Source organism: Oncorhynchus nerka, linkage group LG24 (genome assembly GCF_034236695.1).
Source record: "Oncorhynchus nerka isolate Pitt River linkage group LG24, Oner_Uvic_2.0, whole genome shotgun sequence".
NCBI lineage: Eukaryota > Metazoa > Chordata > Actinopteri > Salmoniformes > Salmonidae > Oncorhynchus > Oncorhynchus nerka.
Genome location: NC_088419.1, coordinates 96,436,453 through 96,455,667, shown reverse-complemented (window position 1 = coordinate 96,455,667; position 19,215 = coordinate 96,436,453). Strand labels below are relative to the sequence as shown.

General features: G+C 39.6%; 1 pseudogene; it reads right to left on the bottom strand.

Moving 5' to 3' along the window:
- Window positions 1-4,185: 4,185 nt before the first annotated feature.
- Window positions 4,186-19,215, bottom strand: part of LOC115126846 (lipoma-preferred partner homolog) — a 582,609-nt pseudogene continuing 567,579 nt past the window's right edge.

Here is a 19,215-nt window from a genome sequence, read left to right as displayed (position 1 = left end):
CAGTTTGATTCCTGAGGTCTTGGCTGATTTCTTTTGATTTTCCCATGATGTCAAGTAAAGAGGCACTGAGTTTGAAGGTAGGCCTTGAAATACATCCGCAGGTACACCTCCAATTGACTCAAATGATGTCAATTAGCCTATCAGAAGTGTATAATTTTCCAAGCTGTTTAAAGGCACAGTCAACTTAGTGTATGTAAACTTCTGACCCATCGCAATTGTGATACAGTGAATTAAAAGTGAAATAATCTGTCTGTAAACAATTGTTGGAAAAATTACTTATGTCATGCACAAAGTAGATGTCCTAACCGACTTGCCAAAACTCTAGTTTGTTAACAAGAAATTTGTGGAGTGGTTGAAAATTGAGTTTTAATGACTCCAACCTAATTGTATGTAAACTTCTGACTTCAAATGTAAATATGTTAAAAAATTGTCAAAGACTCACCCAAGTTCTCTCTGCTGCCAAACAGCGGTCCAAAAGCCCCCACCCCCCTTTGATTTTACACTGCTGCTACTCGCTGTTTATTATCTATGCATACCTACAAATTACTACCTACAAATGTACAAATGACCTTGACTAACCTGTACGCCTGCACATTGACTTGGTACCAGTACCCCCTGTATATAGCCTCCACACTGACTTGGTACCGGTACCCCCTGTATATAGCCTCCACACTGACTTGGTACCGGTACCCCCTGTATATAGCCTCCACAAAGACTCTGTAGACCCCTCCTCCACACTGACTTGGTACCGGTATAGCCCCACACTGACTTGGTATACCCCCTGTAGCCTCCACACTGACTTGGTACCGGTACCCTCTGTATATAGCCTCCACATTGACTCTGTACTGGTACCCCCTGTATATAGCCTCCACATTGACTCTGTACTGGTACCAACTGTATATAGCCTCCACATTGACTCTGTACTGGTACCCCCTGTATATAGCCTCCACATTGACTCTGTACTGGTACCCCCTGTATATAGCCTCCACATTGACTCTGTACTGGTACCCCCTGTATATAGTCTCCACATTGACTCTGTACTGGTACCCCCTGTATATAGCCTCCACATTGACTCTGTACTGGTACCCCCTGTATATAGCCTCCACATTGACTCTGTACTGGTACCCCCTCTGTATATAGCCTCCACATTGACTCGGTACCGGTACCCTCTGTATATAGCCTCCACATTGACTCGGTACCGGTACCACCTGTATATAGCCTCCACATTGACTCGGTACCGGTACCCCCTGTATATAGCCTCCACATTGACTCTGTACCGGTACCCCCTGTATATAGCCTCCACATTGACTCGGTACCGGTACCCCCTGTATATAGCCTCCACATTGACTCTGTACTGGTACCCCCTGTATATAGCCTCCACATTGACTCTGTACTGGTACCCCCTGTATATAGCCTCCACATTGACTCTGTACTGGTACCCCCTGTATATAGCCTCCACATTGACTCTGTACTGGTACCCCCTGTATATAGTCTCCACATTGACTCTGTACTGGTACCCCCTGTATATAGCCTCCACATTGACTCTGTACTGGTACCCCCTGTATATAGTCTCCACATTGACTCTGTACTGGTACCCCCTGTATATAGCCTCCACATTGACTCGGTACCCTCTTTATATAGCCTCCACATTGACTCGGTACCGGTACCCCCTGTATATAGCCTCCACATTGACTCGGTACCGGTACCCTCTGTATATAGCCTCCACATTGACTCGGTACCGGTACCCCCTGTATATAGCCTCCACATTGACTCGGTACCGGTACCCCCTGTATATAGCCTCCACATTGACTCTGTACTGGTACCGGTACAGAGTCAGTGTGGAGGCTATATACAGGGGGTACCGGTACAGAGTCGGGGCGGCAGGGTAGCCTAGTGGTTAGAGCGCTGGACTAGTAACCGGAAGGTTGCAAAGTTCAAATCCCCGAGCTGACAAGGTACAAATCTGTCGTTCTGCCCCCTGAACAGGCAGTTATCTCTCTGTTCCTAGGCCGTCATTGAAAATAAGAATTTGTTCTTAACTGACTTGCCTGGTTAAATAAAATAAATATTTATTTTTATCTGGCAGCATCCCCACTCACACCAGTTTGTGTTTGGCTACCCTCTAGTTGAGGTGTTTCAGGTCTGTGTTACTGCCACGAGAACAAACTCTTGATCGACACAAACATGAACGGCTTCAGTAGGTTTATTTTTATATTTATTTATTTTATTCAGTAGGTTTATTGTCTCCATAACATTATCTCATCCTCTGTAAATAAACTCATTCTCAGACTCGGGAGCTACTCGGTAAATTCAGCCATTTTTGGGAAGTTTCAAAATATTCTCACCTTTGGGGGGGGGGGGGGGGGTACTGTCACGTTCTGACCTTTTCCTGTGTCTGTGTTTTGCACCAGATAGGGCTGTTTTGGGTTTTCACGTTTCTTGTTTTTGTAGTCAGTTGTTCATGTGTACATTTACGTATTAAAAGAACCATGGACACTTACCACGCCGCATATTGGTCCTCTGATCCTTTTCGCCTCTCCTCTTCGGAAGAAGAGGAGGAAATCCCTGACACTCTCTCTGCCAGTGATGCAACAATATGGTGATTTACTGTTACAGTTAGCTGGCGTTATAAACCCTAGTGTTCCCCTGTAACAATATGGTGATTTACTGTTACAGTTAGCTGGCGTTATAAACCCTAGTGTTCCCCTGTAACAATATGGTGATTTACTGTTACAGTTAGCTGCCGTTATAAACCCTAGTGTTCCCCTGTAACAATATGGTGATTTACTGTTACAGTTAGCTGGCGTTATAAACCCTAGTGTTCCCCTGTAAGACATGAAGGTCAGTCAATACAGAACATTTCAAGCACTTTGAACGTTACTTCAAGTGCAGTCGCAAAAACAATCAAGCACTATGATGAAACTGTCTCTCATGAGGACCGCCACAGGAAAGGAAGACCCAGAGTTACCTCTGCTACAGAGGATATGTTCATTAGAGTTACCAGACTCAGAAATTGCAGTCCAAATCAATGCTTCACAGAGTTCAAGTAACAGACACATCTCAACATCAACTGTTCAGAGACTGTGTGAATGAGGCCTTCATGGTCGAATTTCTGCAAAGAAACCACTACTAAAGGACACCAATAATAAGAAGAGACTTGCTTGGGCCAAGAAACACGAGCAATGGACATCAGACCGGTGGAAATCTGTCCTTTGGTCTAATGAGCCCAAATTTGCGATTTTTGGTTCCAACTGCTGTGTCATTATGAGACGCAGAGTAGGTGATCGGATGATCTCTGCATGAGTGGTTTCCACCAAGAAGCATGGAGGAGGAGGTGTGATGGTGCTTTGCTGGTGACACTGTCTGTGATTTATTTAGAATTCAAGGCACAGTTAACCAGCATGGCTTCCGCAGCATTCTGCAGTGATGCGTCATCCTATCTGGTTTGTACTTAGTGGGACTATCATTTGTTTTCAACCTCCAGGCTGTGTAAGGGCTAGTTGACCAAGAAGTAGAGTGATGGAGTGCTGCATCAGATGACCTGGCCTCCTCAATCCCCCGACCTCAACACAATTGATATGGTTTGGGATGAGTTGGAACACAGAGTGAAGGAAAACAGCCAACAAGTGCTCAGCATATGTGGGAACTCCTTCAAGACTGTTGGAAAAGCATTCCAGGTGAAGCTGGTTGAGAGAATGACAAGAGTTTGCAAAGCTGTCATCAATGCAAAGGGTGGCTACTTTGAAGAATCTCAAATATATCATATATTTAGATTTGTTTAACACTTTTTTTGGTTACTACATGATTCCATATGTGTTATTTCATAGTTTTGATGTCTCCACTATTATTCTACAATGTAGAAACTAGTAAAAAATAAAGAAAAACCTTGAATGAGTAGGTTTGTCTAAACTTTTGACTGGTACTGTATATACTGTTTTGCATATGTTTTTTGAATGTTTTTCACCAAAGTAGTGCAGTGGGTCTTTCATAGTCCTGTAACTACTTTCCACAGCTATGACTTACAGGTAATTGTATGTGTGGAGTACAGAGATGAGGTAGTCATTCAATCATGGTAAACTATTACTGCACACAGAGTGGATCAATGCAACTCATTATGTGACTTGTTAAGCAAATGTATTTAAACTAGCCATTCATTAACCATTAAATACTTATTGAGTCAAGACATTTCAGCTTTAATTTTTTTTATTAATTTGTAAACATAAAAAAAAAAAACATAATTCCACTTCAATTTTAAATTCAGGCTGTAAAACAATTTGGAAAAAGTCAAGTGGTGTGAACACTTTCTGAAGGCTCTGTAAATATACCAAGTAAATTTGTGAGATACACATTCTTATATCGACTTGCATTTTAATAAAAGGTTTCTATACTAATTCTGCTAATTAGAAGCTAATTGCTGTGAGGCTGGCCCTCTGTCTGTGTACATTGAAATCCCACTGAACATAGCCTGGTCCCAGATCTGTTTCTCATAGCCTCATCTAGCCTGGTCCCAGATCTGTTTCTCATAGCCTCATCTAGCCTGGTCCCAGATCTGTTTCCCATAGCCTCATCTAGCCTGGTCACAGATCTGTTTCCCATAGCCTCATCTAGCCTGGTCCCAGATCTGTTTCCCATAGCCTCATCTAGCCTGGTCCCAGATCTGTTTCCCATAGCCTCATCTAGCCTCATCTAGCCTGGTCCCAGATCTGTTTCCCATATCTCACATAGCCTCATCTAGCCTGGTCCCAGATCTGTTTCCCATAGCCTCATCTAGCCTGGTCCCAGATCTGTTTCCCATAGCCTCATCTAGCCTGGTCCCAGATCTGTTTCCCATATCTCACATAGCCTCATCTAGCCTGGTCCCAGATCTGTTTCCCATAGCCTCATCTAGCCTGGTCCCATATCTGTTTCCCATATCTCACATAGCCTCATCTAGCCTGGTCCCAGATCTGTTGGTGTTATTTCCTACTTCTTGCTGTCTTTATTTGGCACGACAATGACTGACAATTAGCTGGCAGGATAGCACAAATAGACTGTCAGTCAGGCTATATAGAACAGGTTTGTCACTACTAAACAGTCAGACCGTCAATCAGTCAATCAGTCAGGCAGGCAGTCAGTCAGTCAGTCAATCAGTCAGTCAGTCAGGCAGGCCGTAAGTCAGACAGTCAGTCAGTCAGTCAATCAGTCAGTCAGTCAGTCAATCAGTCAATCAGTCAATCAGTCAGTCAGTCAGTCAGTCAATCAGTCAATCAGTCAGGCAGGCAGGCAGTCAGTCAGTCAATCAGTCAGTCAGTCAGTCAATCAGTCAGGCAGGCAGTCAGTCAGTCAATCAGTCAGTCAGTCAATCAGTCAATCAATCAGTCAGGCAGGCAGGCAGGCAGGCCGTAAGTCAGACAGTCAGTCAGTCAATCAGTCAGGCAGGCAGGTCGTCAGTCAGGCAGACAGTCAGTCAGTCAATCAGTCAGGCAGGTCGTCAGTCAGTCAGGCAGTCAGTCAGTCAATCAGTCAGGCAGGCAGTCAGTTAGTTAGTCAGTCAGTCAGGCAGGCCGTAAGTCAGACAGTCAGTCAATCAGTCAGGCAGGTCGTCAGTCAGTCAGGCAATCAGTCAGTCAATCAGTCAGGCAGGCTGTCAGTCAGTTAATCAGTCAGACAGGCAGGTCGTCAGTCAGGCAGACAGTCAGTCAGTCAATCAGTCAGGCAGGTCGTCAGTCAGTCAGGCAGTCAGTCAGTCAGGCAGGCTGTCAGTCAGTCAGTCAGTCAGTCAGTCAGGCAGGCCGTAAGTCAGACAGTCAGTTAATCAGTCAGACAGGCAGGTCATCAGTCAGGCAGACAGTCAGTCAGTCAATCAGTCAGGCAGGTCGTCAGTCAGGCAGGTCGTCAGTCAGTCAGTCTCTTCTCCCAACAAGCTCTCACGGTCTCACTGCAGAATTAGACATTTAACCACATCCTCCATATCCTCCATAATACACATTTCAGAGTTGCTCCAAACGTACATTTTCAAAGTTAAGGGTTAAGTTTAAACACTTTTTCCAAATAGTTAAGGTATTGGGTTAAGGTTTGAGATAGGGTTAAATCCCCCCCATACATTGGCTGATATGGGATTACGCATATTATCCAGCACCCCTTTTCCACAACGCCTCAAAACCCAAGCCTTGCTGGTAATATCGCTAACTGCTGCACCTAGTCGCCGGTTTTGAAAGCATTTCCCAATGTCATCAGGATATGGATAGACGTCCAATTTCGGTATCAATGTGTTGGGTCTCTTTAATTAAGGTCTAAGGGCCCAGGGGCTTGGACTTCTTCTATTCTAACATATGGAATTGTTTTAAGATGGTCATATGGAATTGTTTTAAGATGGTCATACCAATGATCATTAGGCTATTTAAATTTTTAGGACCACTGTAACTATATAAAAAAAATCATAACTAACAATTATTTGATGATTGAATTTGTCCTTACTGCTATTAGCCCATTTTAACAGATTTATACAGCAAAACAAACTGTTTGGATGCTATAGGCAGAAGTTGGTATAACGGACGAGTCCTGTGAAGCTTGTGGGGGTCGTAGAGCCAATCGGAGAACACCATCTTGTTGAGAGAGACTCCATTGTAGCTCTGCCACCTTTCACCACAGGTGCGGCGACATCGGCATGCAACCAAAACAACAACAACAACAAATTAACATAATAAACAAATCTATCTGTTTGTCTAGCTGTCGGCAGATGTGGTGGATTGAGAACCAAAAAAACTACAACCCAAAAAAACTACAACCAAAAAAAACTACAAACCAAAAAAACTACAACCAAAAAAAACAAACAACAACATATGTCTAGCTTAAACAGACAGATTTGTTAATTATGTTAATTTGATTTTTTTCTGGGGGCACAGACATCAACTCTTGGTTTAAACACTGTGTTGAAACAGGCCAGAGGCAGTCAGTCCCAAACAGCACTCTATTCCTTACGTAGTGAAATACATGCGCGTCAGAGCCCTATCGGCCCGTTACGACCTCCATAGGGAACAATTTGGGCCACATCCAAGGAGGAACAGGAACAGTCATCAGGAGCACATCGAAACGAATGACTTGGTCATCTTGACATCGGCCTACTGCGGCTAACTGTAGGTGACAACATGAGATGTCAAGTCAGGAAACAGACTGACCCGCCAGTCTAGCTAGACCCCAATCAACTACAAGGCACAAGGCAACAGCAGTAACGCTGAGAATGAACGACTTGGTCATCTTGACATCTGTAGGTAGGTGACAACATGAGATGGCAACAGCAGTAACGCTGAGACCACGGAAGTAGAGGTTTCCACTGGTCTGAACGTCTCTCTGAATAACAGTGTCTGCTGCTAAATGACTACAACGGAGACATGTACATTTGGAGATGAACAACGAGAAAACAGTTTTATAAAGGATCAGACATCAGGCCTCTTCAGTGCTGCTTGTACTGAGAACGGCATCATTTCAGGGACATCACAATCGCTGTTTAGCCCTTGTTTAGCAATTTCATAATATTCATATTTTTCATCATGTTCATAGGTGTGTGTGCAAGAGAGAAGCTGGCTTACTGTGTGTATATGTAGGTGTGTATCTGAACGTGTGTATGTCTCTTTATGTGTGTGTGTGTGTGTGTGTCTCTGTGTGTGTGTGTGTGTCTGTGTCTCTGTGTGTGTGTGTGTGTGTGTGTGTGCGTGTGCGTGCTGCAGCCAGCCAGGTAGGGCTATGGGAGCAGATAGCGGGAACAGCAGGGTATCTTGGGTTCAGAGGTCAGTGGTAGCCTTGGCGGTGTAGCAGGGTATCTGGGGTTCAGAGGTCAGTGGTAGCCTTGGCGGTGAGGGCCTGGATACGGCTGGTGTTACAGCTCTTACAGAGGACATGTCCGTCCAGGGGGTAACAACCCTGGTTGTCCCCTTCAGACAGCAGAGAACCACAGTCCTGAAGAGGAGAGACAGACACACACACAGACAATGTCATGATATGGTTACACACACCTGCGCATCACACACACAAAGTCCTGATACACATGAACAAAGACCAGTGTTTTGTGAGTCTGTGTGCATGGCTTGGTTAGGATGCACACAGGGAACAAGGCTATTTTCAGCTCGTAGAGGGGAGACCATAAAGGTGACCAGAGTGGATGGCTGGAAACAGATCCCGGTTCAATGCTTTATCATATATTAAACATGGTTAGGACTTTATCATATATTAAACATGGAGGTTAGGACTTTATCAGATATTAAACATGGAGGTTAGGGCTTTATCAGATATTAAACATGGAGGTTAGGGCTTTATCATATATTAAACATGGAGGTTAGGGCTTTATCATATATTAAACATGGAGGTTAGGGCTTTATCATATATTAAACATGGAGGTTAGGACTTTATCAGATATTAAACATGGAGGTTAGGGCTTTATCATATATTAAACATGGAGGTTAGGGCTTTATCATATATTAAACATGGAGGTTAGGGCTTTATCATATATTAAACATGGAGGTTAGGGCTTTATCATATATTAAACATGGCTAGGGCTTTATCATATATTAAACATGGTTAGGACTTTATCATATATTAAACATGGAGGTTAGGACTTTATCATATATTAAACATGGTTAGGGCTTTATCATATATTAAACATGGTTAGGACTTTATCAGATATTAAACATGGAGGTTAGGGCTTTATCATATATTAAACATGGAGGTTAGGACTTTATCATATATTAAACATGGTTAGGGCTTTATCATATATTAAACATGGTTAGGACTTTATCATATATTAAACATGGAGGTTAGGGCTTTATCATATATTAAACATGGTTAGGACTTTATCATATATTAAACATGGAGGTTAGGACTTTATCATATATTAAACATGGAGGTTAGGACTTTATCATATATTAAACATGGAGGTTAGGACTTTATCATATATTAAACATGGTTAGGGCTTTATCATATATTAAACATGGTTAGGACTTTATCATATATTAAACATGGAGGTTAGGACTTTATCATATATTAAACATGGTTAGGGCTTTATCATATATTAAACATGGTTAGGACTTTATCATATATTAAACATGGAGGTTAGGGCTTTATCATATATTAAACATGGTTAGGGCTTTATCATATATTAAACATGGTTAGGGCTTTATCATATATTAAACATGGAGGTTAGGGCTTTATCATATATTAAACATGGAGGTTAGGACTTTATCAGATATTAAACATGGAGGTTAGGGCTTTATCATATATTAAACATGGAGGTTAGGGCTTTATCATATATTAAACATGGTTAGGGCTTTATCATATATTAAACATGGAGGTTAGGGCTTTATCATATATTAAACATGGAGGTTAGGACTTTATCATATATTAAACATGGTTAGGGCTTTATCATATATTAAACATGGAGGTTAGGACTTTATCAGATATTAAACATGGAGGTTAGGGCTTTATCATATATTAAACATGGTTAGGACTTTATCATATATTAAACATGGTTAGGGCTTTATCATATATTAAACATGGAGGTTAGGGCTTTATCAGATATTAAACATGGAGGTTAGGACTTTATCATATATTAAACATGGAGGTTAGGACTTTATCATATATTAAACATGGTTAGGGCTTTATCATATATTAAACATGGAGGTTAGGGCTTTATCATATATTAAACATGGAGGTTAGGGCTTTATCATATATTAAACATGGAGGTTAGGGCTTTATCATATATTAAACATGGAGGTTAGGGCTTTATCATATATTAAACATGGAGGTTAGGGCTTTATCATATATTAAACATGGAGGTTAGGGCTTTATCATATATTAAACATGGAGGTTAGGGCTTTATCATATATTAAACATGGAGGTTAGGGCTTTATCATATATTAAACATGGAGGTTAGGGCTTTATCATATATTAAACATGGTTAGGACTTTATCATATATTAAACATGGAGGTTAGGGCTTTATCATATATTAAACATGGTTAGGGCTTTATCATATATTAAACATGGTTAGGGCCTTATCATATATTAAACATGGAGGTTAGGGCTTTATCATATATTAAACATGGTTAGGGCTTTATCATATATTAAACATGGAGGTTAGGACTTTATCAGATATTAAACATGGAGGTTAGGACTTTATCATATATTAAACATGGAGGTTAGGACTTTATCATATATTAAACATGGAGGTTAGGGCTTTATCAGATATTAAACATGGAGGTTAGGGCTTTATCATATATTAAACATGGAGGTTAGGACTTTATCATATATTAAACATGGAGGTTAGGACTTTATCATATATTAAACATGGAGGTTAGGGCTTTATCATATATTAAACATGGTTAGGGCTTTATCATATATTAAACATGGAGGTTAGGGCTTTATCATATATTAAACATGGAGGTTAGGGCTTTATCATGTATTAAACATGGAGGTTAGGGCTTTATCATATATTAAACATGGAGGTTAGGGCTTTATCATATATTAAACATGGAGGTTAGGACTTTATCATATATTAAACATGGTTAGGACTTTATCATATATTAAACATGGAGGTTAGGGCCTTATCATATATTAAACATGGAGGTTAGGGCCTTATCATATATTAAACATGGAGGTTTAGGGCTTTATCATATATTAAACATGGTTAGGGCTTTATCATATATTAAACATGGAGGTTAGGGCTTTATCATATATTAAACATGGAGGTTAGGGCTTTATCATATATTAAACATGGAGGTTAGGGCCTTATCATATATTAAACATGGAGTTTGGGGCTTTATCATATATTAAACATGGTTAGGGCTTTATCATATATTAAACATGGAGGTTAGGCCTTTATCATGTATTAAACATGGTTAGGGCCTTATCATATATTAAACATGGAGGTTAGGGCTTTATCATATATTAAACATGGAGGTTAGGGCTTTATCATATATTAAACATGGTTAGGACTTTATCATATATTAAACATGGAGGTTAGGGCTTTATCATATATTAAACATGGAGGTTAGGGCTTTATCATATATTAAACATGGAGGTTAGGGCTTTATCATATATTAAACATGGTTAGGACTTTATCAGATATTAAACATGGAGGTTAGGACTTTATCATATATTAAACATGGAGGTTAGGGCTTTATCATATATTAAACATGGTTAGGACTTTATCATATATTAAACATGGAGGTTAGGGCTTTATCAGATATTAAACATGGAGGTTAGGACTTTATCATATATTAAACATGGTTAGGGCTTTATCATATATTAAACATGGAGGTTAGGGCTTTATCATATATTAAACATGGAGGTTAGGGCTTTATCATATATTAAACATGGAGGTTAGGGCTTTATCATATATTAAACATGGAGGTTAGGGCTTTATCATATATTAAACATGGAGGTTAGGACTTTATCATATATTAAACATGGTTAGGACTTTATCATATATTAAACATGGAGGTTAGGGCTTTATCAGATATTAAACATGGAGGTTAGGGCTTTATCAGATATTAAACATGGAGGTTAGGACTTTATCATATATTAAACATGGTTAGGGCTTTATCATATATTAAACATGGAGGTTAGGGCTTTATCAGATATTAAACATGGAGGTTAGGACTTTATCATATATTAAACATGGTTAGGGCTTTATCAGATATTAAACATGGAGGTTAGGGCTTTATCATATATTAAACATGGTTAGGGCTTTATCATATATTAAACATGGAGGTTAGGGCTTTATCATATATTAAACATGGAGGTTAGGGCTTTATCATATATTAAACATGGAGGTTAGGACTTTATCATGTATTAAACATGGAGGTTAGGGCTTTATCAGATATTAAACATGGTTTGGGCTTTATCATATATTAAACATGGTTAGGGCTTTATCATATATTAAACATGGAGGTTATGGCTTTATCATATATTAAACATGGAGGTTAGGGCTTTATCATATATTAAACATGGAGATTAGGACTTTATCAGATATTAAACATGGAGGTTAGGACTTTATCAGATATTAAACATGGAGGTTAGGGCTTTATCAGATATTAAACATGGAGGTTAGGGCTTTATCAGATATTAAACATGGAGGTTAGGACTTTATCAGATATTAAACATGGAGGTTAGGGCTTTATCATATATTAAACATGGAGGTTAGGACTTTATCATATATTAAACATGGAGGTTAGGACTTTATCAGATATTAAACATGGAGGTTAGGGCCTTATCATATATTAAACATGGAGGTTAGGGCTTTTTCATATATTAAACATGGAAGTTAGGGCTTTATCATATATTAAACATGGAGGTTAGGACTTTATCATATATTAAACATGGTTAGGGCTTTATCATATATTAAACATGGAGGTTAGGGCTTTATCATATATTAAACATGGAGGTTAGGACTTTATCATATATTAAACATGGTTAGGACTTTATCATATATTAAACATGGAGGTTAGGACTTTATCATATATTAAACATGGTTTGGGCTTTATCATATATTAAACATGGTTAGGGCTTTATCATATATTAAACATGGAGGTTAGGGCTTTATCATATATTAAACATGGAGGTTAGGGCTTTATCATATATTAAACATGGAGGTTAGGACTTTATCAGATATTAAACATGGAGGTTAGGACTTTATCAGATATTAAACATGGAGGTTAGGGCTTTATCAGATATTAAACATGGAGGTTAGGACGTTATCAGATATTAAACATGGAGGTTAGGACTTTATCAGATATTAAACATGGAGGTTAGGGCTTTATCATATATTAAACATGGAGGTTAGGACTTTATCAGATATTAAACATGGAGGTTAGGACTTTATCAGATATTAAACATGGAGGTTAGGACTTTATCATATATTAAACATGGAGGTTAGGACTTTATCATATATTAAACATGGTTAGGGCTTTATCATATATTAAACATGGAGGTTAGGACTTTATCAGATATTAAACATGGAGGTTAGGGCTTTATCATATATTAAACATGGAGGTTAGGACTTTATCATATATTAAACATGGAGGTTAGGACTTTATCATATATTAAACATGGAGGTTAGGGCTTTATCATGGTAGACTGTAAAGTAGAGGTAACACTGTAAAGTAGAGGTAACACTGTAACACTGTATAGTAGAGGTAACACTGTAACACTGTAAAGTAGAGGTAACACTGTAAAGTAGAGGTAACACTGTAAAGTAGAGTTAACACTGTAACACTGTAAAGTAGAGGTAACACTGTAAAGTAGAGGTAACACTGTAAAGTAGAGATAACACTGTAAAGTAGAGGTAACACTGTAAAGTAGAGTTAACACTGTAACACTGTAAAGTAGAGGTAACACTGTAAAGTAGAGGTAACAATGTAAAGTAGAGATAACACTGTAAAGTAGAGGTAACACTGTAACACTGTAAAGTAGAGGTAATACTGTATAGTAGAGGTAACACTGTATAGTAGAGGTAATACTGTATAGTAGAGGTAATACTGTATAGTAGAGGTAACACTGTATAGTAGAGGTAACACTGTATAGTAGAGGTAACACTGTATAGTAGAGGTACCACTGTAAAGTAGAGGTAACACTGTATAGTAGAGGTAACACTGTATAGTAGAGGTAACACTGTATAGTTAGAGGTAACACTGTAAAGTAGAGGTAACACTGTAAAGTAGAGGTAACACTGTATAGTAGAGGTAACACTGTATAATAGGAGGTAACACTGTAAAACATGTTAGGGTAACACTGTAAAGTAGAGGTAACACTGTAAAGTAGAGGTAACACTGTATTAGTAGAGTATAGTAGAGGTAACACTGTATAGTAGAGGTAACACTGTATAGTAGAGGTAACACTGTATAGTAGAGGTAACACTGTAAAACATGTAGAGGTAACACTGTAACACTGTAAAGTAGAGGTAACACTGTATAGTAAACATGGTAACACTGTATAGTAAAGGTAACACTGTAAAGTAGAGGTAACACTGTAACACTGTAAACATAGAGGTAACACTGTATAAACAGAGGTAACACTGTAAAGTAGAGGTAACACTGTATTAAACATGTAGGGTAACACTGTATAGTAGAGGTAACACTGTAAAGTAGAGGTAACACTGTAAAGTAGAGGTAAAACTGTAAAACAGAGGTAACACTGTATAGTAGAGGTAACACTGTATTAAACATGGAGGTAACACTTTATAGTAGAGGTAACACTGTATAGTAGAGGTAACACTGTAAAGTTAGAGTTAACACTGTAAACATAGAGGTAACACTGTATAGTAGAGGTAACACTGTAAACATGGAGGTTACACTGTATAGTAGAGGTAACACTGTAAAACAGAGGTAACACTGTATAGTAGGAGGTTAGGGCTTTATCATATATAAATTAGAGGTACCACTGTAAAGTAGAGGTAACACTGTATAGTAGAGGTAACACTGTATAGTAGAGGTAACACTGTAAAACATAGAGGTACCACTGTAAACATAGAGGTAACACTGTATAGTAGAGGTAACACTGTAAATTAGAGGTAACACTGTAAAGTAGAGGTAACACTGTATAGTAGAGGTAACACTGTATAGTAGAGGTAACACTGTATAGTAGAGGTAACACTGTAAAGTAGAGATAACACTGTAAAGTAGAGGTAACACTGTAAAGTAGAGTTAACACTGTAACACTGTAAAGTAGAGGTAACACTGTAAAGTAGAGGTAACAATGTAAAGTAGAGATAACACTGTAAAGTAGAGGTAACACTGTAACACTGTAAAGTAGAGGTAATACTGTATAGTAGAGGTAACACTGTATAGTAGAGGTAATACTGTATAGTAGAGGTAATACTGTATAGTAGAGGTAACACTGTATAGTAGAGGTACCACTGTAAAGTAGAGGTAACACTGTATAGTAGAGGTAACACTGTATAGTAGAGGTACCACTGTAAAGTAGAGGTAACACTGTATAGTAGAGGTAACACTGTATAGTAGAGGTAACACTGTATAGTAGAGGTAACACTGTAAAGTAGAGGTAACACTGTAAAGTAGAGGTAACACTGTATAGTAGAGGTAACACTGTATAATAGAGGTAACACTGTAAAGTAGAGGTAACACTGTAAAGTAGAGGTAACACTGTAAAGTAGAGGTAACACTGTATAGTAGAGTATAGTAGAGGTAACACTGTATAGTAGAGGTAACACTGTATAGTAGAGGTAACACTGTATAGTAGAGGTAACACTGTAAAGTAGAGGTAACACTGTAACACTGTAAAGTAGAGGTAACACTGTATAGTAGAGGTAACACTGTATAGTAGAGGTAACACTGTAAAGTAGAGGTAACACTGTAAAGTAGAGGTAACACTGTATAGTAGAGGTAACACTGTAAAGTAGAGGTAACACTGTATAGTAGAGGTAACACTGTATAGTAGAGGTAACACTGTAAAGTAGAGGTAACACTGTAAAGTAGAGGTAAAACTGTAAAGTAGAGGTAACACTGTATAGTAGAGGTAACACTGTATAGTAGAGGTAACACTGTATAGTAGAGGTAACACTGTATAGTAGAGGTAACACTGTATAGTAGAGGTAACACTGTATAGTAGAGGTAACACTGTATAGTAGAGGTAACACTGTAAAGTAGAGTTAACACTGTAAAGTAGAGGTAACACTGTATAGTAGAGGTAACACTGTAAAGTAGAGGTAACACTGTATAGTAGAGGTAACACTGTAAAGTAGAGGTAACACTGTATAGTAGAGGTAACACTGTAACACTGTAAATTAGAGGTACCACTGTAAAGTAGAGGTAACACTGTATAGTAGAGGTAACACTGTATAGTAGAGGTAACACTGTAAATTAGAGGTACCACTGTAAAGTAGAGGTAACACTGTATAGTAGAGGTAACACTGTAAATTAGAGGTAACACTGTAAAGTAGAGGTAACACTGTATAGTAGAGGTAACACTGTATAGTAGAGGTAACACTGTATAGTAGAGGTAACACTGTAAATTAGAGGTAACACTGTAGAGGTAACACTGTATAGTAGAGGTAACACTGTAAAGTAGAGGTAACACTGTAACACTGTAAAGTAGAGGTAACACTGTAACACTGTAAAGTAGAGGTAACACTGTATAGTAGAGGTAACACTGTATAGTAGAGGTAACACTGTATAGTAGAGGTAACACTGTAAATTAGAGGTAACACTGTAGAGGTAACACTGTATAGTAGAGGTAACACTGTATAGTAGAGGTAACACTGTAGAGGTAACACTGTATAGTAGATACACACCTCACAGCGGTAACACTGTATAGTAGAGGTAACACTGTAAAGTAGAGGTAACACTGTATAGTAGAGGTAATACTGTATAGTAGAGGTAACACTGTATAGTAGAGTATAGTAGAGGTAACACTGTATAGTAGAGGTAACACTGTATAGTAGAGGTAACACTGTATAGTAGAGGTAACACTGTAAAGTAGAGGTAACACTGTAACACTGTAAAGTAGAGGTAACACTGTATAGTAGAGGTAACACTGTATAGTAGAGGTAACACTGTAAAGTAGAGGTAACACTGTAACACTGTAAAGTAGAGGTAACACTGTATAGTAGAGGTAACACTGTAAAGTAGAGGTAACACTGTATAGTAGAGGTAACACTGTATAGTAGAGGTAACACTGTAAAGTAGAGGTAACACTGTAAAGTAGAGGTAAAACTGTAAAGTAGAGGTAACACTGTAAAGTAGAGGTAACACTGTATAGTAGAGGTAACACTGTAAAGTAGAGGTAACACTGTATAGTAGAGGTAACACTGTAAAGTAGAGGTAACACTGTATAGTAGAGGTAACACTGTAACACTGTAAATTAGAGGTACCACTGTAAAGTAGAGGTAACACTGTATAGTAGAGGTAACACTGTAAATTAGAGGTAACACTGTAAAGTAGAGGTAACACTGTATAGTAGAGGTAACACTGTATAGTAGAGGTAACACTGTATAGTAGAGGTAACACTGTAAATTAGAGGTAACACTGTAGAGGTAACACTGTATAGTAGAGGTAACACTGTAAAGTAGAGGTAACACTGTAAAGTAGAGGTAACACTGTAAAGTAGAGGTAACACTGTATAGTAGAGGTAACACTGTATAGTAGAGGTAACACTGTAAATTAGAGGTAACACTGTAGAGGTAACACTGTATAGTAGAGGTAACACTGTATAGTAGAGGTAACACTGTATAGTAGAGGTAACACTGTATAGTAGAGGTAACACTGTAAATTAGAGGTAACACTGTATAGTAGAGGTAACACTGTAAAGTAGAGGTAACACTGTAAAGTAGAGGTAACACTGTAAATTAGAGGTAACACTGTAGAGGTAACACTGTATAGTAGATACACACCTCACAGCGGTAACACTGTATAGTAGAGGTAACACTGTAAAGTAGAGGTAACACTGTATAGTAGAGGTAATACTGTATAGTAGAGGTAACACTGTAAAGTAGAGGTAACACTGTATAGTAGATACACACCTCACAGCGGTAACACTGCACGTGGAAGTCTCGATCCAAGGCCACGATACGAACAGTCTCTTCCTGGCCTGGAGCTGGCATGATGGGCTCAGAACACACACTGCAACGAGGGGCAAACTTCCTAATAGGGGAGGATGGGAAAGAGAGAGGAGTAGTAGAGGGGAGGGGGACAGAGAGAGGAGAGAGAGACAGAGGGGAGGGGAGAGAAAACATTTGTATGTACCTATGAATACAAATCAACTGTGTAATCAATTAGTGATCTTCTAACTGCAGGTGACTGAACTAAAGACATACATCAGAATCAAGAAGTGAGGTGGCTTGGTGATTGGCTCAGAACCAGAAAAGTGAGATGGGTGGTGTCTTTGTGATTGGCTCAGAATCAGGAAGTGAAGTGTGTGGTGGCATTGTGATTGATCAGAACCAGGAAGTGAGACGGGTGGTGTCTTTGTGATTGGCTCAGAATCAGGAAGTGAGGTGGGTGGTGGCATTGTGATTGATCAGAACCAGAAAAGTGAGATGGGTGGTGTCTTTGTGATTGGCTCAGAATCAGGAAGTGAGGTGGGTGGTGGCTTTGTGATTGGCTCAGAACCAGGAAGTGAGTTGGTTGGTGGGTTGGTGAAAACAGCCTCATCTATTCGTTGACAAAGGGTGCAATCTTCTGCCCAGGCGTTGCTGACGCCAGATATTCCAGCGCCTGGATAAGTATTTTACATATCAGTTAACCACATCCCCGTTAGCGGCGTTGGCATGGCAACACGACCAGACTGAATGTCATAGCAATCTGTCAGTCGATGACACAGATGATGACGTGGCACGCAACCTTTGGTTGATATGTGCAACGTCTGAGCAGGGGAACGCGACCAAAGACTGCTTAGTTGAAGTCAGGCTTGTCACACCGTTAGCGGCGTTGGCATGGGAACACGACCAGACTGCTTAGTTGAAGTCAGGCTTGTCACACCGTTAGCGGCGTTGGCATGGGAACGCGACCAAAGACTGCTTAGTTGAAGTCAGGCTTGTCACACCGTTAGCGGCGTTGGCATGGGAGCACGACCAGACTGCTTAGTTGAAGTCAGGCTTGTCACACCGTTAGCGGCGTTGGCATGGGAACACGACCAGACTGCTTAGTTGAAGTCAGGCTTGTCACACGGTTAGCGGCGTTGGCATGGGAACATGACCAGACTGCTTTGTTGAAGTCAGGCTTGTCATACCGTTAGCGGCGTTGGCATGGGAACACGACCAGACTGCTTAGTTGAAGTCAGGCTTGTCATACCGTTAGCGGCGTTGGCATGGCAACACGACCAGACTGCTTTGTTGAAGTCAGGCTTGTCATACCGTTAGCGGAGTTGGCATGGCAACACGACCAGACTGCTTAGTTGAAGTCAGGCTTGTTAGAAGCGTTGGTAGAAAGTGAACGTTTCAGGTTTTCAGGGACACTGTATCTTCAACCTAACTTCTGTTTCCCCTGAAAAACACTAGTGTGGACTCTGCTCAGGTGAAGCCAGACTTGTCACACCGTTAGCGGCGTTGGCATGGCAACACGACCTGCTCAGGTGTCTTTCTACCCCTGCTACTTCGTCATCAGGAATTAACCAGCAGGTTTTTTACTTCACAAGACTCGTTTACTGTCTGAACGTGAGGTTAGAAGTCTTTACTTCACAAGACTCGTTTACTGTCTGAACGTGAGGTTAGAAGTCTTTACTTCACAAGACTC